This window comes from Dipodomys merriami, unplaced genomic scaffold (assembly GCF_024711535.1).
Source record: "Dipodomys merriami isolate MVZ:Mamm:240054 unplaced genomic scaffold, mDipMer1.0.p SCAF_31, whole genome shotgun sequence".
NCBI lineage: Eukaryota > Metazoa > Chordata > Mammalia > Rodentia > Heteromyidae > Dipodomys > Dipodomys merriami.
In genome coordinates, this window is record NW_027204604.1 from 817519 (window position 1) to 844546 (window position 27028).

Consider the following 27028-nt stretch of genomic DNA (forward strand, 5'->3'; position numbering starts at 1 on the left):
CTTGCCTGCTCTCCTTACTTTGTCATTCAATCTGGCTCTTATGATTTATATATGTTACTAAAGCATGCACATTTTTGTTTCAGTTTCTGTTTTCTGAGCAACATATACCAACATAATGTGTAACAAATCTTTGACACTTCCATTAATAAAAATTAGTAGAGAACTGACTAAATAAAACTTCCACTTTGCAGAAAATATCAGTTAGAAACACAGACATCAGTAAGACATGGTACATATCATAATCTGCTCGCCATAAATAACAAGGACAACTTGCCCTGTCAACAAAAGGCGTTCCTTGGTCAACTAATCAGAAGACTTCTACCCTATGAATGGATTTCCCTTGTCCGTTGTCTTCCATGGAGATAGAGCTTGGAAAGGTTGCAATTTCTGGGGCCTAACTATTTAAGCAGCCCACTTCCTGTTGATGTGATTCCTGGATCCCTGGGATTATCTTAGGGTTTGAGAAATACAGGCTCTTTTGGCCAGTCTTTGAGTTGTTTTGGCAGCACATCTCACTTAAAAATGTAGTAGGCTGCTGGTCTGTTTGCTTTGGGTCTACATGCGTGTGATCAATTCCATGGACCAGAATCAAAGCCAACTCCTTTGTCAGTTCATGACGCCATGAACATAGGCAATCCTATCTCTTAGGATTATATCTATTCTTATCAGTATTGGACCCCACTATGTACAGAGGGAAAGCCCTAGAATAATGCTTATGTCTAAGGAGAAGGTTCTCCTTTATATGGAGGTAATAGAATTTACTATCTGATTCATATTGTATGACTAGGTGTTTCATAGCTGTTTGTAAACTGGCATTGTATACGTGATAGAAAATAATACAAATATCTTTCAACATAAACACTGTGACCTCAAAGAAGAAAAAATGGCTACCTTTCTTCTCTACTAATACCATGACCCCTTGCTTAATGAGTATAGCCATTATCTGGGCCTATGCTTTGAGGCAACATGAAAAACAAAATAATACAAAAAAAAACCCCACCTTTTTGGATGGATACCCAAGTAGTATATTCCTTGTATTTGGACTAGTCCGTATCTTTGTCTTCACACCAAGAATATTTCCTTTGGCCAAGAATATGAGCAGAAACTTGGGAGACAACTGATCTAATTCTTATTTCCTGCTTCCTTCCCCAGACCTTGATTTCTTTTTTTTTCTTTTTTTTTATTTTTAGTTTTTTTTTTAATATTATTTTATTTTATTTGAGAACATACTGTACAGAGGGGCTACAATTACATGGGCAGGATAATGCATACATTTCTTACCAAGCATTGCAGCCTCCTCCTTTGTTTACCCTTCACCTCCCTTCCCAGCCTCCCCCCTCCAGACCTTGATTTCTACTGTCACCAATCATAACAGGAGATAGACATAAGGATGACATTTCTGTCCTGTAAGATTCCAGATTAGAACAGTGGACCTTCTGGCAATAGGTCTCCTAAGACTTAGTCTGTTTTTTTTTGCCAGTCCTGGGGCTTGAACTCAGGACTGGGGTGCTGTCCCTAAGCTTTATTTGCTCAAGGCTAGCACTCTACCATTTGAGTCACAGTGCCACTTCTGGCTTTTTCTGTTTATGTGGTACTGAGGAATCGAACCTAGAGCTTCATGTATGCTTGGCAAACACTCTATCACTGAGCCACTTTCCCAGCCCTAGATCTAGTCTTTTTAAAAAATATTTCACATCTAATTCTAAAGGCAATTTTCTAGATCTACCTTAGAAACAAATCCCTTGTTGAGAAAGTTTTTTCTCCATTGTCTACCATTCTCTAGCAGGTCCAGTTGATCTACCACCATCTTTCCTCTGTACATATCATAATACTTTCCTAATTTGATGTTTCATTTTCTCTCCTTTTTAACCTATCATATTTCTACATTAACTGGAGGTAACCTTGTAAGATCTAGATGGAATCATGTCATTTTGTGCTTCAAACTCTCTAGAACCCCCCCCCATCACAATTTGAACAAACTCTGTCTGCAAGTTCACCTGTAATGCCCCACATTGTTTATCCAGTGTGGTCTTGCCTACACCACCTAACTAGCTATTCTGTGACATACCAGGAATCATACTTGCTGAAGTATCTGTCCAGGAAGTTTCTATTATATATCTTTTTATAAGAGCACCTGTCATTTTCCATTTTCTTATGGTATTTTATCTTGAATGATTTATCATACAGTTTTCTTTTTGGGGTGATGTTTCTCCTAATAGAATCAGTATATAGGTTCGAATGTAATATCCATGTAGGCCCCCAGGGCCTTGACAGACAGCCAAATGTCCCCCACAGAGGACACTATGTGGTACACTAAGTGCTTAATAAGTATTGTTTCACATAGATTACCTTGGGTCTAGGCTTGTCTCATTTCAAGATCTTTCTTCAGGTCAAAAAAAAACTCAGAAAAAAAAACAAAAGCAGCCAAATGCTACAGTTTTATTAAACTTCAGTAACCACTCACAGAAGTCAAAACATAAATTGTCTTGCTGGTACATTTAAAAAGATTGCTGGGCACTAGTGGCTCATTCCTGTAAACCTAGCTCCCCCAGGAGACTGAGATCATCGGAGGATCATGATTTGAAGCCAGCTTGGGCAAGAAAGTCTGTGAGACACTTATCTCCAATTAACCACTGAAAAGCCAGAAGTGGAGCTGTGGTTCAAGTGGTAGAGTGCTAACCTCAAGCAAAAAAAGAGTTCACAGACAGTACCCAGGCCCTGAGTTCAGTGCACACGCACATGCACACATGCACACACACACACACACACGCACACACACACACACACACACACACACACAGGGGTTGATAGCTTCCTACTCTGCCTTAACAGTAGCTCCGGACTGTTCTCTACCTCTCTTCTTCACTCAATAAATTTCATATTAAAATGGAGATGAGTAATATTGCTACCAAATTATGGTACCAAATCATATATTATTAGAATATTTAGAGATGCAAGCATTAGAAATTCAGATTTGACTTTACTGGAACAATAAAAGACATTTAGTAATGGAAATGGTACATAAAAATAGTTCTAAGAATTTGTGCAGTAAAGAAAGACTTTGCTTTGGGGTCCTAGTCTATGTCATCTGTTTGCTTCTAGACATCTCATTAGTTTCAGGCAAATTACTCTCAAACTAGTATCATGGCAGTCATTGTTCAGAGATCCAAACTTGTACATTATAAATTTGGGTAATTTTAATCCTATAGCTGTTCTTCATGAAGATAGAAAGACTCCTTTGCATGTGGTATTTCACTCTTTGGTTACTATTACTCCTGTGAGAAATTCCTTTAGGTCTTCTGCCAGGTCAACTTCTAGCTTAGTCAACTCTTAAGTAATGTCTCAGATTTTTCACATTTATTAAAAATCTTTTCTGCTGTGCATTGGTGGTTCATGACAATAATCCTAGCTACCAAGAAGTCTGAGATCTGAGGATCTTGGTTCAAAGTTCTTTGAGCTCAGGAGGAACAGTCTGTGCATGGGTGATGGATGTATCTACAGGTGTAAGTGTGCATGTGTAGTTGGCCTTTCGTACACTTAATACTGCATAACTCACACTTGCTTATCTGTAAAGTCATCTTTACTCTGTCTTTGCTATGGCCAATAAAGACATGTATTCATCTATCATCACGTAAACATTTGCCATGATTACACAGAAATATTTGTCTTATTATTGGCCTGGAAAATCTTGCATTGGAGCTGCCTGTACAGTAGTTCATGCAATCATTTAATATGTCATCAAATGTTGTTGATTAGTGCACTAATAAGAATGAAAACAGAGAACAAGGTGGTGACAACTGACAACATAATGGGAGACAAATGGAAGTCATTAGGTGTTTGCTAAGCTATTGGTCTCTAGCCTTATATACTCATTAGCAAATGTGCTTTATGAAATGCAAGAAAAACAATAAAATTTAAAAATGTAAGTACAGATCTAGAAATATGTCCCACTAGGAATAAGGAAGTTCTACACAATTTGGGTTCAAGGATTTCAAACTCTTAATTGTAGTGAGCATAAGGAAAAGAACAGGCAGATCTGGGGACAGTTATTTTCCTTTCTCTTTTAGAGCACTTTGATTCTTCTCCCTCCTACCACTGAATTTATCTGCACCGCCTCAACAACTGTCTCTTACCCTCCATTTCTTCCCAGACAAATCCTTCTAGCCACCTCATTGACTCACTATTGCTCTAACCCTGGAAATTGCTCTAACCCTGGAAATTTGCCAGGAGAGTGTAACCTATAAGCTCACAGCCACTGTGACTTTCCTTTCCTTACTCCCATTTTTCTTATCCCTGTCTCAATATAGTGAGTACTACTTTCTACCCTGGAATATCTTTAAGATGAAAAGTGTTAGACATAATGGCACAAATCAACTATATCAGACTCTGTGTCCATTTATCAGGACTGATCATGGTACCATGTTTCTCAACCTGTTCCCCAAGAAAACAATGACCTTCCTAGAGGCCAAACTAACCAGGACCACTCTTCAGCTTCCTGAGTACAGCTAGCTCATCTGCCCTGACATATGTAGTATTGGCCATCTTAATGCATTCATCAGTGCATGGAGATCTGGAAGAGATTTTCACATGTTATTTTCAAGTTTATTACTTACATATTTTAGGTACACAAAGAAAAGCCAGGGAGCTCAGAATAAAAAACATAGTACCCAAACAAGGATTTTACACTCTTCTAATAAGTAATTATTGAGAAACACACACACATATATGTGTGCATATATATATATATATATATATATCAGATGAATATATCTTCCTCCCATGTATACTTTAAGTATGAACAATTTTTAGAACAGGACTACAAAGAGGCATGCAAACTATAAAGTATTGTGGTGTACAAACAAATTTGATGTACAAAATACAAAACATTTTAATCATATGATCGATTGGTCATTTATTATGGATATATAATATGTCAAGAACTCTGTTAGAACTATTTTAACAGAGAACTATTTGTAACACATGTGATGTTTTAAACAGGATTGAGTTAGGCATGTAAATCAAAAGTCACATTTCCACATGCCCAGTGTTATGCAGTGGTATGAGTAGAATGCTCAGAGAGCCCTTGAGGTTGTCAGGGGACAGACGGGGCCCAGCATCTGCAGCTGCTTGATGGTAGGCTTGAAACTGCCCATAAAAATTCAGAGGAACTAAAAAAAAACTCATTCCAGAGAAGAGTGAAAATGTGAGTCTGAATGATCGTCACCATTAAAGAATACTATAGAGAATGTAATCTAGGAAAATGGCTGAATATGGGGTTAGAGATATGAAATTATTAAAAGAAAAAAATAAAAATAAAATAATAAAGGGGGAAACAAAGTCCATAAAATTTATTTTAGTACGTATTCTTGGATATAATTTTAAATTCCTAACAAAATTAGGGTGAAACAGGCTATGTGGGTAGTAATATAATGTTTACAGATTTTAAAAAAATGGGAAGATAGCAAAGTTTGGAAGATAGAAAAGTTCTATCTCTGTGGGATATAAATTGCAATCATAGATTAAGAAAACTGAGGGACAGAGAAGCTAAATCCACAGTGCACACACAAAATACCTATTTTTTATGTATCCAGTTATTAAAATTAAAAATACATTTTATTTATCATGCATCTCTACTTTATCCTAATGTGTATCATCAATAAATTTCTACTTCATTTGGCAGTGCTTCAACACAAAGTAAATATACATACACTCTAGTTCAAAATATTTTGCCCCCTAACTCAAACATTTTCAGCATCTCCTGCAAAGATATGACCTCAAGTTTTTAATTATGGCTGACCTGGGCTATTTCATATCTACAGCAATTGAAAGAATGCCATTCATGTTAACCACAAGAGGCTTAAGAGCATGAGCAAGCTGCTGCATCCGCATTCTTGGCGCTGTCTGATAGCAAGAGAGGCAGTTCTGATACTCCATGGTAGAGAGTCAGAGGGCCCTCTCACAGGGATTTACAGGCAGGAAGGTGAGTCACCTGTTAGTCCCCAAGCTCCTGGACTCCTCCACAATTTCAAGAATGAGGAACTCAGCACCCACAGCTTTTAAGGACAAGCTGAGTGTTTGGATCAATGGACACCCACATAAAACATCACTGACATGAAAAAAGGGAAAGACGTTCTTACATTGTCTCTGAAACCTTGGTCCCACAAAAACATTTAGAGACATAGTTTCCCAACATCCTGTTACTTTTAGAATATTGTACCTTCCAAGTAAAATTACTTTGAATTTGTTCTAAGGTACCAGGCTGCATGCATCCCTCAGACATTTAAATTATGTCCTTTAAGAGAGTCACATTTTATTTTTCAGATCTTTAGGGGAAAAAAACTATTTAATAGGCTATTTCACTGTCTTCAAAGACTTCTAGGTTTCAGAAATTAAGTCTTCAGACATAAACCATGTGTCCTGGGTTCCATATTATTGTGCTTGTGACTATGGAGTAGTAAGCTATTTTTGTTTCTGTTGGAAAGGAAGAGAGAAAGAAAGTGAGAAAGGAAGGAAAGAAGGAAGGATGGGAGGAAGGAAGGAAGGAAGGAAGGAAGGAAGGAAGGAAGGAAGGAAGGAAGAGGGAAGGAGGGAGGGAAGGAGGGAGCGAGGAAAGTACAGAGGGAACGAATGAGGAAAAGAGAAAGAAAGAAAGAAAGAAAGAAAGAAAGAAAGAAAGAAAGAAAGAAAGAAAGAAAGAAAGAAAGAAAGAAAGGAAGGAAGGAAGGAAGGAAGGAAGGAAGGAAGGAAGGAAGGAAGAGGGAAGGAGGGAGGGAAGGAGGGAGGGAGGAAAGTACAGAGGGAATGAATGAGGAAAATAAAAAGAAAGAAAGAAAGGAAGGAAGAAAGAAAGAAAGAAAAAGAAAGGAAGGAAGGAAGGAAGGAAGGAAGGAAGGAAGGAAGGAAGGAAGGAAGGAAGGAAGGAAGGAAAAGAAAGAAAGGACTGTCTATATTTACAATTTACATGATATCACCAAGCTTTATTTATACAACACCCCAAATTCACTGATCCTGATTTTACTTAGATGGTTCAAAGGGATTTGCATTGTATAGACTCGATGAAAATTCAGAGGGCCCTGAATTGAGTTTCCTCACCCATGGCACTACCTCTGACCACAGGCTGAGATCTCTCTTTGAAGGTCCATCTTCAACAACAAAGCACGGAGGCACTGGTGTTTGTGAAGATGTTGCATAACATGTATGAGCCTACCATTAATTCAAAATGAGTAGGTTTTGTTGAATGGCAATTTTCCCAGAAAAGGAAACAGAACTCTGGTTTCTGTCTGAATCTATATGTGCAGAATACCTGGTCTGTTCTTGGTTTATCTAAACTTCTGGCCATCACCTAGGACTTCTCACACCTATATTTGCTCCCTCAGTCTTAGGACCAAAATATGCCAAACCCTTGGAAATTAACCTGGCTCCCAAGCAAGTGGTATTTATAAAAATCTGATTTTTGTTCACATCTTAGAGCTTATTTGTTCTGTCTTAATTCACTTGGTTTGAGACACCTGGAGATTTTTATTGATAGTTAAACCGCAAGCTTAATATTATTCATATATAGATGTAGTTATTAAACCCTTCTATGTTACAAATAACATCTAAATAATTAATATTCATGATTAATTGCAAAATTACATGCCTCTGTTACTATGAACTATTTAGCTTATTTTTAAAGTTATTTGAGGACTAAATTAAATATCTACACATAGGATAATTAGATATTAACACAAAGGATGAAGTGAGGGTTAGATGCCTGTTCAATAAGAGGAAACTTTATGGCATGTGATACATGAGATATCCAATAATATGAAGAAAGGTCCCTATTAGAACCCATATGTTTGCCATAAATACATTATATTTTAAAATTAATCTCCTTTTATGTGTTTGCATTCTATCATTTCAAATGGACTATAAGATCCTGGAAGACAAGGACTATAACTAATGCATTTGATTCTTCTTAAAAAACAACTGTATATCTTCTTTAAAAAATAACCGTATATCTTTAGTTTATCCAGGTTCAATGAAAGGCCTGTGTGTCACTCAGGGACAGATTGACACCATGTTTTTCACTGGGAAGTCTTACTTCCAATAACCTCAATCATTCATTGGAATTAGATGGAAAATTGGGAAACTCAATGGTCCTTGATTCTAAATATTGAATTCTGTAAGTTACAGATTCCTAAATAATGAGATTTAATTTATTCCCATGTATCTGTGTGACAAAAAAGGGAGATTTTAAAAGAACATTTATTTTCTATTAGTGAATCAGCAAAACAGAGATGTCTATGTTCAATCATCTTGACCTTCTATATTCTAATACTGAAAAAACACTCTGAAAACACTTGCTATGCTTGCCACTGATACTCTTCAAAACACTGACATTACATGCATGTGTTAGTAAAGCTACATTTGGAAGTAATTAAAATTATAACTTATTCAGCTTTGCTGACACTAATCCAAGATCAAATCCATTTTCTTAGTGTTAGATTTATGGTTAACAACTGCAATAGCATGTGGTTGTTCCTATGCTTAGAGTAAGAACAGTATTTCTAGACATACGTACTTTTAGTCCCTTCAAAACAAGGCATGCTTCTGTTTCCTGATCTGACACTCACTCTACCCTGCATCTCCATGTGCACAAACAACATTTTTTCAGAGGAAAACACCATTAGCCATGGTTAGGAATTCCTACCTCCAAGTAAAAAAAAACTCTACTATGTTTTTCTCCCTACAAGCAACAGCTGTGTGAGATGCCATCTTTCAGCAATGCTTTGTTGGCCATAAACTTGTAATTCTCTGCAGGTTATCAGATGTCCTCCTGGAACTGAGTTGCCCTAGAGTCAAAGGCACTGGCTCATTGCTTCTAATTCTCTGTTCACTATTTCTTTTACCCATCTATCTGGCTCCCACCAGATTTTGGTGGGAGTACACAAATAAAGCCCCTGCTTCCCAGTAGGACCATCAACACACTCTCTAGTCGGAGGTCAGAAATTCTTCTTCTAAGTACAAATCTGGATCCCAGATGACTTTTGTTTAGCAGGTAAAGCATATTAACTTGGTTGGCCCTAGTGTATTGGTTCACTAAACCTACTCATAAATACTAACTAGAAGCTGATTTTTTGGTAAGGCAAGCCAATCCCTACCCATAGATATTCTAATTTAACTGGTCTGGAACAAGACTAGTTTTCAATGGTAACAACCACTCCCAGAACAAACATGGCACATAGTCAAATGCAGAGAAATTTGAAAGCTGTCTGTGGCACCATTCACCATGGTTAGGAATTCCTAACAATGGCTGTTGCCCCTGAGTAATGGCAGGTAGCAGGTAAATATAAGTAGTGACTGGTAAAGGGTCACAGAGAGAAAAACTATGATTAACCTTTCCAACTCATATGTCTCCAGCCTCTGTTAAGATCAAAACAGTCGACAAGGTCAATGGGATGTCATTAGATGTTTTTGAGTTCCTATAAAGATTAACAAAGGCATTATTCAAGCCTGAGACATAAACACAAACAGTATCTGGTACAAAAGGTCCTTAACTTGATACAACAAAGACTTGGGCCCATTAAACATACCTTAGTGGTTAGGTTGACTCAACCGTCATTTATGCACTGTCATTCTGTAAACCACTCCTAGTCTTGTGATGCTATAAATAAGGACAATATATAGGTTTTTTTCCCTTGTAGGCTAGAATACTCAAACCTTAAAGGCTAATAACATGGCTCTCCCCTTACAGCCCACCTGTGTCCATTCTATTGATAGCATATTATTTTCTTAATGAACTCTATTGCACCATCATTCCACTTCCATGTCTTCCCTCAATTCATCTCACCTCCAGGAAAAAGGATCAATGCCACTCAAAAGTTTACAAAAGATTCCAAAGCAGACTTATATTCATACTTTCACTCTATTGAGAAACTGTCATAAGCATCAACACAGAGTTGTGTCATAAGCAAGGAGATAAAGCAAGGAATATCCAAAGGCACCTTGGCCTAAACTGATAAAGAGTGAATAATTCCACCAGGGTATTCAGAAGAATCATAAAACAGAGCTAGACTGATACTGAGAAACAGGTATTTAGAAGTAAAATTTCAAAAATGGGACCAGGCAACAGACAGGTTAAGAATTTCTCTTTATGTGATTTACACCAAGGAAAATATTGCCAAATCTTTACCAAAGGAGGCCTTACTATGCCACGTGAAATAGAGCAAGATGTTTGCTGAAGGTGTCCTGAAAGACAGAAAACCAGCACAATGGAACCCAATACAAGACAATGGTCCAAACGGTTAGGAAAAAAGATCTAAAATGTTAGGGAAAAGATCTAAAATGTTAGGAATCAAATTGATGGAAGAGATAGTTCAGGACCAAGATATAAACCATGAGAATTTGCTCATGTTCTCTGTATTTCCTGTGTCCTTTGTGTGTTCTAGGACTGGTTACTGCCACTGAAAGTTGTGATTCATGGCAACGGGCTTGAAATCAGAATCAACACAACAAATCCATTGTAAACTAGTTCTATATCATCAGCAACACAGATAAACAGAACATCTATTTCCATCAGGAATTCTGATATGAAGAGCTACTATTGAGACGCATATATTGGGTACCAAGAGTCAAAGTTCATATACTTGAACACCACCTTAATTTCATGTGCATAAAGTGTCTGTTCATATATTTTGCTATCTTCAGTTGACTTATTGGTTATTTTCTTGCTATGTTAAGAAAAATAGTGCTTTTCCCATAAAATGAGTTTCAAGTTTTCTTTTTAGTTTCTAGATCTTCTAACTTGTATATATCTTTCTACTTTAAATAGTTTTCCCATGCACAATACTTATATTTGCAGAGAATCACATTCATCTAACATTTTTACAAGTGGCTACCTAGGTCTGTGGCTGTGTTGGTCAGTTTGACCTGCTATAACATGAAAGAATATATTTGGGGGTGCTGAACAACAGAAATTTATTTCTCACAGCTCTGGAAATGGGGAAGTCCATGAAACTGAGGCACCAGTAAGCAGTCAGTGCCTGCGTTCCAGTTCATTGACAGTTGTCTTCTCCTTGCACTCTCACTTGTGAGAAGAGGAAAGGCTATCTCTAGGTTCTCTTTTATAAAGACAGTAATGCTATTGATAACGGTTCCTTCTCCATCACCTCCCAAGGGCTGCACCTCCAAATGGTACCTCCACTTGAGTTAGATGTCAACGCATGGATGGGGGATAGATACAGTCTATGGCAAGGCAAAACTTTATTCACCAGCTGACAGTTTTCTTTCCTGAAACCATATAGAATCAAGGAGGAAAAAGTCACACCCATGACAAGCAAGCCTGCCCAAAGCCCAAGATGTTCTCACATAAAGTAAGGGAGGTTTCAGAAAAAAAAATAAAAAAAGAAATGATTTTACATAAACAGAGGCATTTCTCTTGCTTTCCATGTTGATGATTCATAGGTATAGATGCCTTCTTTAATCCATTTTTTTGCACTGGATTATTTGTCAATCAGAAAGAAAGTGAGAAAATGAGGAACTAAAGTGAACAAGTGAAAGAAAGAGGAAAAAGAAGAAAGGAAGCAAAAGGGGAGGAAAGAGAAAAAAGAAATAGGGAGCAAGGGACAGAAAAAAGTGAATAATGCAAGAAAGCTAGGAAGGAGAAAAGAAGGAAAGAGAAAAGGGGAAAGAAAGATGGATGGAGAGAAGGAGAAGGAAGGAAAGGGAAGGCAGGCAGGAAGGCAGGAAGGAAGGAAGGAAGGAAATGAAGGAGAGAGGGAGGGAGGGAGGAAGAAAGGGGAAACACAGCAGTGGATACCTACCAATCAGAAAGTGCAGCATGAACAAATGCAACAGTCCAGATTTGGAGCCAGGGTAGTGCCAGGATTGATGGCCAAGGCTCTCCTCACCTAGGCAACAGTTGGTAGGCAGCACTTGTGGCAGTGTCTAAAAGCTGTTCCAGGGCTTGGCTGGGACAGTATTTGCTGAATAACTAGGCCAATCCTAGAGCCAAGATCCACAGCTCAGCTGCTGTTACTGCTGCTGAAGAAGGCGCAGAGATCATTTTTGCTGAGTCAAATCTTTCTTCAGGGATTTAGAAAACAAATGAAGCTCTGAAAAGTGGAAATTCTTCTGGACAATTCTTTGGGAAACAATGCAAACTGTTCTTTGGTCTTCTGACCAGTGTTTGTTCTTACGTAATAACTTCAGCCAAAGGTAGAGACCCCACCTGCATGATCGATGTATGCCTTATTCACTCTGGAAGAAAGTTCCCCGGTGTTAGGCAAAAACAGTGGAGTTAGAGAAATGAAAAACTGAGAAAAAGAATAACAAGGAAGAAAAATGTGCATCTAGACATATATTTCTAAATGAAATACAGATGCACACAATTTTCCATGCCAGCTAGTCTGCTATGTATAAATAGGAGGAGCTCAAGGTAAACTACCAAGAAAATGACTCATCTGGGCAAGAATAAGGAAAGAGATCAAGTGTTCCTGAATTATTAGTAACTTGAAATTATAGCCGTATGAAGAGACGCTTCAAAGCAGCATTCTCCAAGCTTTGACCTCTGGTGAATGCCTGACCCAGCAATGACTTTAGGGAATGAGAGCCAGTATATTCCAGAGAATGTTTAATATGTCTAGCCCACATGTATTTGTTCATTTTTAAGATGTACAAAATAATTTAACCCTTTCAGAAACTGTTTTAACTAAGCTATGGAGATTTGAAAAAGAAAATTCTCACTATGTGTCACCTCCTCTTCACCTAAACAAACAAAAACACATATATATTGGACATCTACTGTGTAGGAGATACCATGCTAGGCTGTTAGCAGGAATAAATATGGTACAAATAATAGTTACCTCCTCTAAAAGGCATATAGAAAACCCAAACATGAAAAAGAAAGTAAAAGATGAGGAAGTGAGATAAAATGGAGTTTCAAAATTCTGCTACTTACCTGCCATCTAAAGTGGATAAAATTTCAAGGTCAGATTTCACTGAGCTCAAGGTCAAAGGGAAAATCATGATACACTGTACAAGCACCAAGTGAGACTACTTGGGATAAAGTGTTGTCTTGACTAACTTTTAGAAAGATAATGTTAAAGAGAGACCATGGGAGGCCAAGCATTGTGCTATATGCTATATCCCTTAACCTCATTCTATTATGGGAGGTAGAAATGAGAGAATTGTCATTCAAAGCTAACATGGGCAAAAAGTTAGTGAGAACTTACCTCCAAAAACAAAAGGCCAAGTATGGTGGCCCATTGTACTTCCAGCTATGCAGAAGACAGAAGTAGAACAGCTCCAGGCAAAACGATGTGAGACCTATCTGAAATATAAACTAAAGCCAAAGGAGGTTGGAACATGGCCTCCGTGGTAGAATGTATACCTAGTAAACACAAGGCTTTTAATTCAAACCCTTGTATCATCAAACCCAAGTCAACAAAAATAAGTTAAAATTTTAAAGAGAGCAGGAAGTTCAGTTCTTCACTTTCGTGAGTTACTGAACACTTAGAAGAACTAAGTGACCTTGTGTAGCTCACATCTAGGAGTCAAACCAGAATCTGTGGATTCCCATCCTAGTGGTCTTTCTACTCTGCACTCTTTAATGTGCATGATCCAGGGTACTGTTTTTAATAGCATGATGATGTGCTTCAATTACGGGGATGTCACAACTGAATCCATCTCCAAGGGCCATCCACTGAGGAACAGACAGGCAAAATGAGGCAATGAGATGTGTTATACAAAGGAGATGGAGTATTTATTATTCTATGCAACAATAGGACTGAGCCTCAACAGTCTCAAGCAAGTAGAAAGAGCATGATCCCACTTCTATGAATCTAGAAAACACAGATCTGTCTACAGAGACATGAAATAGATAAGGGTTTGTTTGGGCATGGTGGTAGGAAGGAGTTGACTACAATTGAGCACTAAGGAATCTCATGAGGATGCTGGAAAGTTCCAAATTTTAATGGAGGCAGTACTTACATGGCTTATAAATTCACCCAAAAAAATCACCACATTCACCAACAATGAGTGAATTTTACAGTACATGAACGATACCTCTATAAACCTCTTAAAACAAAATAAAAATAAAGTGTTGCTCAGTATTTAACATGTCTACACTAAGCTTTCCTATTTTACACTGAGCTCCAATCAATCAATCAATTACAACACCAACCATTTTAGTACCAATAAAAATTTAATCTGAGCAGACCAGCATGCCAACACAAACAAAATCATTCCTCAGTGCCAGGAATAGAATAATATGTGGCTGAGAACTTTTCAGATCTCAGTGAACCATAAACATAGACTTCAAGTGACAGAGACTTGGATTTATTTATCCCTTTGGTTATGGAACTACCTTAGTTGTGGCTCAAAGTGACCTATTTATTTATCCTGGGAACACTATTTTAAAAAGCCATCATGAGCAAATTATGACAGACACACTAGAGAAGGAGAAGTGAACAGAACCTCAGAGCAGAATACACTTGAAGACACATAAGTACATAAGCATGGAGAAATGTACACAAATCAGTACTGGTTAAGAAGCTGCCTAGGTGTTAATGCAGATCTCAAAATGGAAACCAGTATCTTACCATGTTACAGAGGCACATAATAACTTCCTCCAAACAAATGCAAAACTCAGAGCTTAAAAATAAAGGTGAGGCCCAAATGCAAGACGGTTGCTGAAGTAAAAGAGGAAAATTTTAACTGTGAATTTTATAATACTACAGGCTTTTGCTCTTCATTTACATAAGTATCATTTCACAAACTTGAGCCTGCCATTCTCTATCCCTAGTGCCTGGTGCCCCTTCAGTTGGCAAAAAAATAAAAATAAAAAGCAGATATTCTGCAGACAGACTAATTTCTGCACATTACCACAAACAAATAAAAACTCCTAAAATCAGTGAAGATATCAAATTGCTATGGAGATGAATTTAGTTTGGAAAATTCTCTTTATGTCTTAAGAACAGTATCGAACAAGTTGAGCCATTTCTCATTTAGTCTTAATTTTTAGGGCTTCATTTCCCTTCAAGAAGATTTAGCTTACCTTTTTCTCTCCCCTTCATAATGGCTTCTCTATGGGTTCCAAAAACTGAGACCCATCACATTCACCAACAATGCCACATTCTGAGCACTGTAGACAGTTAACTATGTTCCAAGAATAAATGAGGCATGAGAGAAAATTAACATGTTTTTGTTTTTTAACGTTTTCTGTGACATTAAATTGACCACTGGCCCAAAGCTGGCATTCTAGTTCAGTTTCTTTGCCTCTGTGCTGCTGTTATTTAAGTCCAGATAACTTTTTCTTGTGTAGGACTATCTTAAGTATAATAGAGTGTTTTGCAACATGTGTAACCTCTATTGACAAGATGCCAGGTGTACCCACCACTCAGTCAAAACTCTTGAGACATTACCAGATATCTGATGGGAGAAGAAAATTGGGCTCAATTGGAGAGCCACTAGTCCAATTAGAATGAATGAATGGTCCAGGAGAAGACTGGACCAATGTCTATTATCAAAATGAGAACATTCTTACCTATATAATTGTGTACTTATCTTGGCAGCTGGTTTGACTGATTAGAATGAGATGATGGTTACAGAGTTTCTCTTAAAAATAATCTTAGTGCTATATTAAATATCACAGATAGATTATTACACTTGTTCCATTTGCTTGTAACTTTATATGCCTAACTTGCAGATGAAGGAGTAAAGTTTGGTAAAAGAAAGACTACAACAGGTCACCATGCAGTAAATTGATTTAGCTTCATTCTTCTCAACTAAAACACATGTTTTTATCAGTTGCCAGTGACTGAGATCTAGAATCTTAGCTACTTAGGAGGCTGAGATGGGAGGATCATGGTTTGAAGCCAGCCTAGGCAGGGAAAGTCTGTGAGACTCATCTCCAATTAACTACCAAAAACCTAGAAGTGATAGAACACCAGTCTTGTCTGAAAAAGCTAAAAGATATCACCCAAACCCTAAGTTCAAACCCCAATATTGGAACAATTTACAATTAAATTTTAAAAATGCATGTTCTTGACCACTTCATTAATCCTTTTAAAATAAGCCAGTACAAGCCAGGTGCCAGCAGCTCACACCTTTAATCCTGGCTACTCAGGAGGCTGAGATATGAGGACTCTGGGTCAAAGACAGCCAGGGAAGGAAAGTCTATGAGACTTATGTTACCAAAAGAAAGAGGTGGAGCTGTGGCTCAATTGCTAGAGTGTTAGCGTTGAGCACAAAAGCTCAGGGATAGTGCCCAGTGCCCAGACTCTGAGTTCAAGCCCCAGAACCTTAAAAAAAAAAGCCAGTACAACATGGGCCATGTTTAATTCTGGAGACAATAATCTGGTCCTAACCCAGATGATTCAATGACAATCAGTTCCCACTTGAGGTAGAAACATGGCAAGTTATGATTTAGAGACAGGATGATAAAGGAAGAAACTTGGTGTTTTTACAGGGACATAGAATATATTTCCACAATTCCATGCAGGATCACACTACAGTTCATGGAGCCAATGAGGGGACTACTATTAGTAGAGAATGGTATAATAGCAGTGGAACTTTCTCCAGGAAAAGATGAAACACAATCAGAAGGAAAGGGAGGGAGTGCTGTCCCTTTCATGTCTGACACTCCTGGGCTGTGCTAAGGAAAACATTTCTCGAATATTTTTAGCCTTATTATGGAAAGTGGACCCTGCTGGGTCACATGGATAAGCTTCCAATCCAATAAGAGTCAGAAATGCAGAAGAAAAATATCCTGGGAAAGTTTTCTCCTGTTCATGTGTAGCAGAGAATATAGTGCATTCCCCTGTCCAGCCTATAATTAAGATGAAAGGCATGCTCCCTCTAATATGCCATCCAGTGGCATGGTTAACATTCCATCCTTGCTACAGTGGCCTGATTCCTTTAATGTAATGTATTTTTTAAGGAAAGGAAAGAAAAAAAAAGCAAAAGCCACATTTTACTCTCTTAAATGTTTCATAGGATGAGCTATTTCGGTTTCAATTATTTTTGACTGAGTTAAAAGAAAATATTTTTTTTCAATTGACCATTTCTTACAGGAACTGAAATATAAAGCTGTCTGTCTTCAAAGGCTAGCTGTCTTATTTGCTCAAGATGCTCTTGATTTCGTTGATGCCATTGCCTATAATGGGTCAGCCTAAAAAAAAAACAAAAACAACCAAAAATCTGGACAGTGTGGTAAGTCCCCAGAGGTCAGAGGTTTTCCTTAGCCTCATAGGGTATAAATCCTGACCAAGGATTCTTTCAGAAGAAAACTATTTATGAAAATTCTAGTACATTTGTGTTCCATTCATACTAAAAATGGCATACAATGGTCACTTTCCCTTAGATCTTTCCTTTGTTCTACCTCTCTTAAACCCTAAGAATCTAGGCAATTGAACAGGAATAAAATATTAAAATATATCTAAGTTGAGATGTTGACCTTCATAGATACATATATGTGTGTGTGTGTGTGTGTGTGTATACATGTATATATATATGTATTTTTTCAAAAATATACAGGATTTTTATGCTATTATATAAGCACAGATATCATTTATATAAGCTTAGGAATATAATGATTTCTGGGGTTTATACATACTCATGGATTTATACATACATATATATGTATATATATGTATATGTATATATATGTATATATATGTATATATATATATATATATATATATATATATATATATCTCCAGATGTGCTTTCTTCCAATCTGTTAGTATTTGGCGAATTGTCATTTATAGGGTAATGATTTTTAACAGGAGTAATTTCATTCGTGGATATTATTGAAATAATATTTGAAACACAATTGTAGTATGAAGATCCATAGCGGGATAACACAGAGTCAAAACTCACATTCATATATCATTCTGTCGCTGAAGAAATTACATTTCAAAGCTCATAGGTCTGACCAAACGAAGTCATTTCCACAGTGGCCACATTCCACCTCCTGAAAGGAAATTCACATCCATCCAATGAATAAGTAGATAAACTGAAATTTTCCCAACTGGAAAATTAACACATGAGTTAAAGACTGAACTCCCATAGAAAGTATAAGATAAATGAATCTGTCCCATGTATGTCGATACCATTCTTTCCAAGGCCCAACAATACATCTCTCAGATGTGTCCAATCTTGTACCTAAGTTTAATGCTTTCTTTAAAAAGCAAAACAATACTCTCACCTTTGTTTTCCATGTCAGTATACGACAAGCAAGGGAATTCACTCACATTCCAGAACTTGGTGAGTCAGCCAGTCATAGTTAGGCCTCGACTGAACAGCTCTGTCCTGCCTGCCCTGGATCACCCCTGAATGGAGTCATGAGGGTCTTAGTCAGTTCCATCTCTAGGGTTCAGAAAAGTTTGTGTCTGTGGTTCTGTGATCCTTCTTAAGGGTCACCAAACTGTGACTGCCATGAGCAAAGAGCAGTTCTCACACCCGTCCTCCTGAAGGTTATATAAAGGGCTATGCCTCACTATTCAAGCTGCTGAATGCTTCCTCCTTAGACTTCTAACCAGAGACTGAAGGAGTTGGCTTTTTTTTTTTTAAATACCATGGTATGTTTTATAAATGCAAGACATTATTCTTCCAAATGACTATAGGCCAGCTTAGCTTTTTCACAAGTTAATTATATAAGAAACCAGAAAGTTCAAAAGTAACTATGAAAGAAAGCTATCTATTCCTTTTACTACTCGGTACAATAGAAAAGAAGTAAATATGAAATGGCAGTTATTAAGTGTGAGCTGTTGTTGAAGACAAAAGAAGCTATACCTTGCCTAATCGTTCACATTAGCTAAGGGTTAGTCCAAGGACAATAGAGGGGCTCAGACTAAAGCACTAAGCAATAAACAGTGAGGAGACTTGCTAGGAAATCCAGTAAATCCCTTCTGCACATGGTATGCACTTCAGCTCCTACTGGCTCTCACACAAACCACTGGGAGAAAATTCCTTTTTGTGTAGGCTCATTGCTTCTGGCACATGGAGATAAAACTCAAATTCAAAAAGATTCCCTATTAATATGAATAGTGTCTGTGTTGGCCTGATTCCAGGAATAGCAGAATGCTTTTAGGCAACTTCACTTAGCTGGCCAGTCTTACAATGCTTGCCCCCAAGCCCTCTTGGAGTGTTCAACCACCCAACCACAGCAAAAAAAGAAAAGTACACTTGCTCCAGGAATGAGGAGAAAATGATCAAAGAGAGGACCTCCTAATGCTTCAGCGAACAAGCCATCTCCCAAGAGCCCCAGCAGAGCCAGACCACCTCCTTGGCAGGAATGTGAGAGAGGAGACCAGAATGATCAGTAGTGGTTGTATGAAATACATTTTAAGATTCCTTCCAACTTTGCAACTCTATGAAATGGCCTTATTCCAAATGCTTATTAAACATTAGGAGAATATTAATTATAAACTGTGAATTAATTTAAAAGCAAGTTCAAAATGATGCCTGATTCCACTGGATGTTAAGACAAAATAAAATAAAAGATAGAATTTGCTTAAAGTTTAATGTAGCCAAATCATCATCATCATCATCATCATCATCATCAATCAATCAATCATCCATCACCATTCTCATCAGCATGATCAAAATGTAGGATCCAATATTATTGCTTTCTTTTTCCATTTGCTTTTGTGGAATTCAATTTTCTGTAGAGAAATCCACCTGACTATGTTACAGTTAATCATTAGTTTTCATTATCACTGAGGAAAAAAATTAACTAAACTGACAAAGTTGATAACACTTAAGATATGTTGGTTTTATCTGAGACAAATAGCAAGGAATCCAAACAAGTGATCAAGAGCTTGCTTTTCTCAGGGAGGGGGAAAGGAAGACACTAACTTTAATCCTGGGGAGAGATGTACACAGGTGCACTTTTCTAAACTTATTACAATGTGCTTGGAATATTTTTGTTCAGGGTAAACAAGGCCTGGGGGCTGTAGATACAAACTAGAGCAGAAGTTATTCCAGAAGCACTGGCCAGAGTTGCCTTGGCTGTCATAGTTTATGCCCAATGGTTGAGTACAACACAGAGAGAAGGTGGTAAGATAAGATGCACTTTTGCAAGCAGCAAGAAGAATTAATACTTGTCCTGGGTATCTATTTGAAATGGATAGCATAGTTTATGAAATTAGAGATAAGAAAAGAAAGAATTGAGGTTACCAAAAGACATTAAAAAATAATAATAAACAACAGCTAAAGGAGTTTTAACAACAAAGACCAAGCTGGGGATGTGGCTTAGTGGTAAAGTACTTGCCTAGCAGGCATGAGGCCCTGGGTTCAATTCCTCAGTACCACATAACAAAAATAAAATGAAATGAAATTATATTTTACAAATTTACAGAAAAAAAAGAACAAAGGTGAATTTGGCAGTTGAAGAGAGTAGATCATTCCAGCCTGGGACAAGCCCCATCAGGACTGGCAATGGATAATTTGGGAGAAAGGGAGACATGGGAGAAGGGTGAAGGTAAGGCGGAGGGTGAGATTCTGCCAGGCTACGCCAAGATGGCACTGTTACCAGAGATCTGTCTGTCCACAGAAGGTCATTGCCAGCAAGGAGAATGCCCGTCAGAGTCTGGGAACCAAGAGCAAGGCAGAGGCCTGGAAAATAGGTCATACTGTGACTCACACTACAGGGGCTGAGCAGGAAATCAGCCACAGGGTGAGCAAAGATGGAAGAGCAGAGAGTCAGAGTGGAAACGTGGTATTGATGGACGGGCATGCTGTAGACCTGGCCCCCTCCCCTGGCTCTCTTTACCTTTCTCAGTGCTACTCTTTTCCTAACAGCTCCAGCCCAAGCAAAGAGCAGATAGATGCTCAATTGAATGCAATTCTATATGGGTTCACCAAGTAAGACAAAGTACCTTGTTGGTTAACTAGGTTACTATTATTATTATTATTATTATTATTATTATTATTAATTCACTGAGCACTTAGCTCTTAAGTTTCCACTGTGTGCCTAGCACTGTGCTCATGACAGCAGCTATACACAGGAGGAGATTCTGTCTCAGAGTAACTTAGTCATGACTGTGCTTGTACATTAATGTGCACCAAGCAACCTGTGGTGAAAATTACTGCAAATATCTTTATAAGTTGATTTATTTTGATTGTTCATTTACTGATTTAATGCCAGTAGTAGACCTTGAACTTCAGGGCCTAGATGCTATCCTTATCTTTTTCACTCAAAGCTGATACTCTACCACTTGAGCCACAGCTCCACTTGCAGCTTTTTTTTTTTTTTTTTTTTTTGCTGGGTAATTGGAGATAAGGGTCTCATGGACTTTCTGGTCCAGGCACTTCTCCAGGAAAAGTAACTGAGTTTCAGTAAAAGAGGGAAAACATTTGAGGAAAGACTGAGAGAGGAAAGCAGAGGTCAGATCACAGGGAGACTCTGAGATCCTGGAAAGGAGTGTTCATTCCATTTGGAGGGTCAGGAAAGTGACTTCAGGAGGACTGCACGAATGGAGGCAAAGGCGCTGTATCTATGTCTTTCAAGGGAGAGGTGACATTGGCTCACACTGTAAGCCTCATAGGAGTCTTCCATGCAGTGCATTGTGCATTGACTCAGACAAGGTGGAGACACATCTCAGAGACCAGCCCCTTACTGTCTCCTGTCCCAGGACTCAGCACCTCCCAAGGCAAAGTTTCAAAGACTCTGGGAGGTTGCTTATCTGCCTTGAGTTTGGACCAAGGCAGAAAAGGGAGGGGCTGAGCTCCAGAACCCACATAGTTCCAGTAGCTGGTTAGAGTCATGGGAAACCTAGCCATTGTCAGACCTCCATCTCCCAGGGACAAAAACGCCCTGGTACTAGGGTAGGGCTGCACTCCCAATCAGTATCGGTAACCAAGTGCTTGCTGGCTCTGTGCCTGTGGATGCAATCCCCTCTTTAACCTTTCTGATTCTGGCTTGTGCCTGTCTCTTTCAGCTAGCTCTAAGGTTAAGCCAAAAGTCACTGGTACAATGTCAATAAGGCTGCACACATACAACATAAGGCTTTCATGACTGAACTGCAATATAGAAATTCACAATAAGATTTGTGGTAGGTAGCCATTTCAATAACCTTGTTTAGGACAGTATGAAGATAAAAAAAATAGAAAGCATTTTTATAAGAGAAATTACAGGAGGAAAACAATGTTCATGTGCATTTTTCATGGCATATTCTCCTGTCTAGGAAAGATAGTTTTAATTATTTTATTATCTTTTAGCAGTTGTACATTATCTTTTAGGAGTTGTCCAAAGGTTTCAATTCAACATGCCAATTTATGAGTACAAGGTATCTTGCAGTCACTCTCCTCTCCATCTATTCCAACACTCCCCAGCCTGTAGTGAGTGCTCAGGCCTTATGGATTATGCAGCCAGCCCTTGATGCATAAATATGCTAGGGAAACACGGAGCTCTGCATTCTAGGCGACAAATACAGTTATGGATCTTTCTTTTCTTTTTGTTCTTTCTTTCTTCTTTCCATCCTTCCTTCCTTCTTTCCTTTCTTTCTTCCTTCTTTCTTCCGTCCTGCCTTCCTGCCTTCCCTACTTTCTCTTTTTTTCTTATTTATATTTATTTATTTGGCTTTATGCTATTCAGGGCTGTGTAGGGCTCAGCCAGAGTATACTCTTGTGAAGGCCAAGAAGAAAACTGAGCAAGAACTAAATATAAGCTGGTTCATACTGCTGAAGCACAGTAAAAAAAAAAAACAAAAAAAACAAAAAAAACAAAACACTTATTCCAAAGCTGGAGAAAATCTGACTGTGTTGGTCATATTATGAGAAGGCAGAAGGATACGCTACTCGTGACAAAGTGGAATTTCTATTGCATTCATTTTCTTTTAGTTCAAAGCTAATTCTTTGTTTAAGATGAGTTCCGCTGCAGAAAATTTTATTTCATTGTATCTGACATTGAGGGGATTTTTTTAAAAAATCAGCATGTGATATTAACATAGCCTTTGAAGTTCTATAATAAACTTAGGATTCTTTTTAGAGATTTCATTCTGAATATAAGATTGGTATTCTCTCTCTTTCTCTCTCCCTCTAACACACACACATCACACACACACACACACACACACACATGCCCAATGGCACACAAAATAGTAGCTTTAATTAAACACTCAGAACTTAATACAAATTTATCTAAAGTTTGTGTTGGTGATTGAAATATTTAATTCTGAAGTTTTAAATTTTAAAACACCTAGCCCGTGGCACTATCGATTAAAGTATTTCTAAATAATTGAAATTGTATGTCACAAACATTTGCGAATTTTATCTTTGTCTCAACCTCATTCTGCCACTCTCCATCTCCCAAAATATGTTTCTTGAAAAAAATCATAAGTGGAAAAACAGCTCATATAAGAAGGCAACTGAGTATTCAAGTTACAAGGCTCCATGGGCAATTACTGAGCCCTGGAAATTAAATTTAACTCTCCTCATTCTAGAAGTGTTTCTGACACTTTAACTGGCACTGCTTCCATGAAATAATAGGACATATTGTTGATTGTGTTTTGTAAAAATATGCCATTGTTTTTTCCCAACTTCTCAACCTGATATAAGCTTAAAAATAGAAATAAACAATCAACCACTTCTTACTTACTCCCTGACATCTACCTTGATTCCCAGGATTCATTCTGAGTTCACCATTGTATGTGTGTTTTGTTTGTTTGTTTGTTTTAATCAGTCATGGGGCTTGAACTCAGGGCCTGGTTGTTCTCCCTGAGCTCTTCAGCTCAAAGCTAGGGCTCTACCACTTGAGCTACAGCACCACTTGCATCCAGTGTGAGACTCCAGGAGAATAGGAGAAAGAAGTAGGCCTCTTCTTTTCATCATCTGACCAAAGTTTAAACAGAATGGGCAAGAAGATTCTGTGTTGCTGGACAGGGAGTTTACAGACCTTTAATCCTTGGAAGGCATTGATAGGAGGATCCACAAGTTCAAGTCCAGCCTGGATTTCAGTCTCACACCATTCCAGGGCAACATAGGACAACTATCTCAAAAAACAAAAATAAACAACAAGAAAAAAATCCTTAGAATGGTTACTTAGCAAATTGTATTTTTCTTCAAAATACAATTCTTCTATAGAGACAAAGCTGTGCAGCAGTTGTAACCGTCATTCAAATGCCCTGCCCAAGGGAGGTGTGCTTCTCTAGTTCAAGATCAGGGTCGCAGTCAGTCTGCTTTGAGACTCTCATGCATCAGCCTTTATTATCAATGGAACTTGACTTCCTCCTTTATTCCCATCAGATAAATAATGGAAGGCATTTCATTTCCTGGCCATTTGCACTCCAACTGTTCACAAGCTCTTCAGGGAAATAGGAGTAAATGATGGATAACATATTAAAGGAGACGGATGATGAATAAATGAGAGTCAGCTAGGTTTTCATATTCTACAAGGCATGGTATATGTAGTGTTTTGTTTGCATTTTTTTAAAGTGTGTCCATCTGTTGAGACCAGGAAATGGATGCACAAACCTCCAGGCACCATGCTGATGTTTTTGAGGTCAGGTTGATGAAATTGAACAGAGTTTCAGATTTAGTGTTAAAATCTCTTTAAATCTGTCATGATTAGCAACTATCAGCAGAAAAATGAACTTTCACTTGTCTCATTGAGACAATTAACTTATTTTTCACTGTTCCAGAATACCTTCCTTCTTCCAGCCAGCCAAATCCTACCTACTCTTCTCTTTCTCCCAAACCTTCCAGAACCCAACAGTCAACAGCAATTTGCTGCTCATCTACTTCTCTAGCATTGCTTCTGTAATATTTCACCGAGGTGAATCTTCACTGCTTTGATTCAATCCTCATATTATTACATTGAAGTGGCTTGATATTTTAATTATCTTATTTGTCACTTCCAGAAAATGAAAGACTCATGTCACATTATTTATTTAGAACTATCCACTTTTAGTAAGACAATGATTCTTTCTTTATCTAGGTATTGTTCTCTTCTTTGTTAGATTTTTTTGTTTGGTTTGTTGGTTGATTGGTTTTGTATTGTTTAATGGCCTGAGGCTAAAACCTCGGCCTCCTACACTACACAATTGCTACAGCATTCTGTATCATTGGAAGCATAAAAAATAGTATCTGGACAATAATGGCACTCAATGGATATGTTGAATGCATGAGTGGGTAAATGAATGAATAACAAATAATACTTTCCCCTTTATGTTAAGCATAAACCTTTCTTGTTACTTATTTTAATAAATCTGGAGTCAATAAGAACCTTGCATAAAGGTTCAAAGCTTAGTTTTTGTAATCATGTAGACCCAGATTTCAGGTCAACTTCCATGCTTACTCACTGTCTGGCTATCTAATATGAATAAATCCATTGTATTCCTCTGAACCTCAGCTTGAACTCTTTTAAGAGGCCAGATAACACTACTTCCCACATAATGCTGATACATTAAATATGACATGGTCAATGACATACCTGACATAAAATAACGACACAACACAAGGTCCTCATTTTACACTTACAATGCTGAGCGTATAGCAGTAAGTGAAATAAAACAAAAATAAAAACAAAAATCTAATGCTTCCTTGATGATGCTATAATTAGTAGTCATTCTCTATATACCTGGCAACGAGCTTTGTTTAAACATCTCCCCTGTGCTTTTCAGGTGAGCCATGCAAATATGGGTTCATAATTTCATGCTGGAATCACCAGGAAGTCCAGAATTTGCATGGATATATTTCACGGTATGAATTGGATGAACTGATGAACTGAGATGTCTGTTGCAGTACATAGAGGTTAAAATACACATATCCCTAAGGATAGCAAGTGTTAGAACCACAGAATGAAAATGGCTAAGGAACATATCAGGAAAGGCAGAGAGCTAAATGCAGGAAGTAAAATACAGATCTTGATAGGGGAAAGTATAACTTTTAAGTATCATCCTGGACTGCCTATTGTGTCCCTTCCCCAGGAAGAAGACCCCCTTTTACTAAATGTAATTAGGACTTCTCAATCTAAAAGTCACAGTGAAAAGTCTTTAGTTAAATTGTTTATTTTAATTAATTTATTTATTTACTTTTTGTCCCGGGGGGGGGGGGGAGGGAGGCTTGAACTCTGGGCCTGGGCACTGTCCCTCAGCTCTTCAACTCAAGGCTAGTGCTCTACCACTTGACCCACAGTGCCCCTTCCAGTTTTCTGGTGGTTTATTGTAGATTAGAGTCTCACAGACTTTGCTTCTGGGCTGGCTTTGAACCATAATCCTTAGATCTCAGCCTCCCGAGTAGCTAGGATTACAAGCATGAGGCACCAGTGCCCAGCAAATAGTTTATTTTAACTAACACTTATATACGCACCCATGTTTGAAGTAAGACTACAACTTTACATCGACATATAAATCTATTGTATTTCTTGTATAAAATATATGCAACATGGGGCTGGGAAGGTGGCTCAGTGGTAGAGTGCTTGCCTTGCATGCATGAGACGTTGGGTTCGATTCTTCAGCACCACATAAGTAGAAAAAAACGGAAGTGGCGCTGTGGCTCAAGTGGTAGAGTGCTTGCCTTGAGCTGAAGAGCTGAGGGACAGTGCCCAGGCCCAGAGTTCAGGCCCCATGACTGACATTCATCATACATTGTTTCAAGTTGCACTTTTTCCCAAGTAGACAATTTAAGACAATTTCAGGACAATATGATAATGATTTTTAAAGAAATTTCAAGAATGTTTTTGCCAGAATGTGTTTCCCCATGCCAATTAGCATGGCCCTATCTTTATCATGTATTTCTGAAACAACTAATTCTTCATGTTTTCAGCCATATTCTATCAGCTTTGTGCAAGTTAATTAAATTCCAGACACAACGTAACAACGGTAGGGAATATATGATCATGTTTATGAAATGCTGCAGTATATATAAAATCAGCCTCGTCATTTGGCATTTGGTGGAAGGTGTGGGGAGCAGAAGTGTGATTCAAGTCAGGGCTAGAGACTAGACCTCTATGAACAACAGACTATTGTTGGCCTTGATCATTATGCTTTACAGGCAGATAAATGTCAGCTTATTTCACAAGTTGGTTAAATGAAGGTCTATG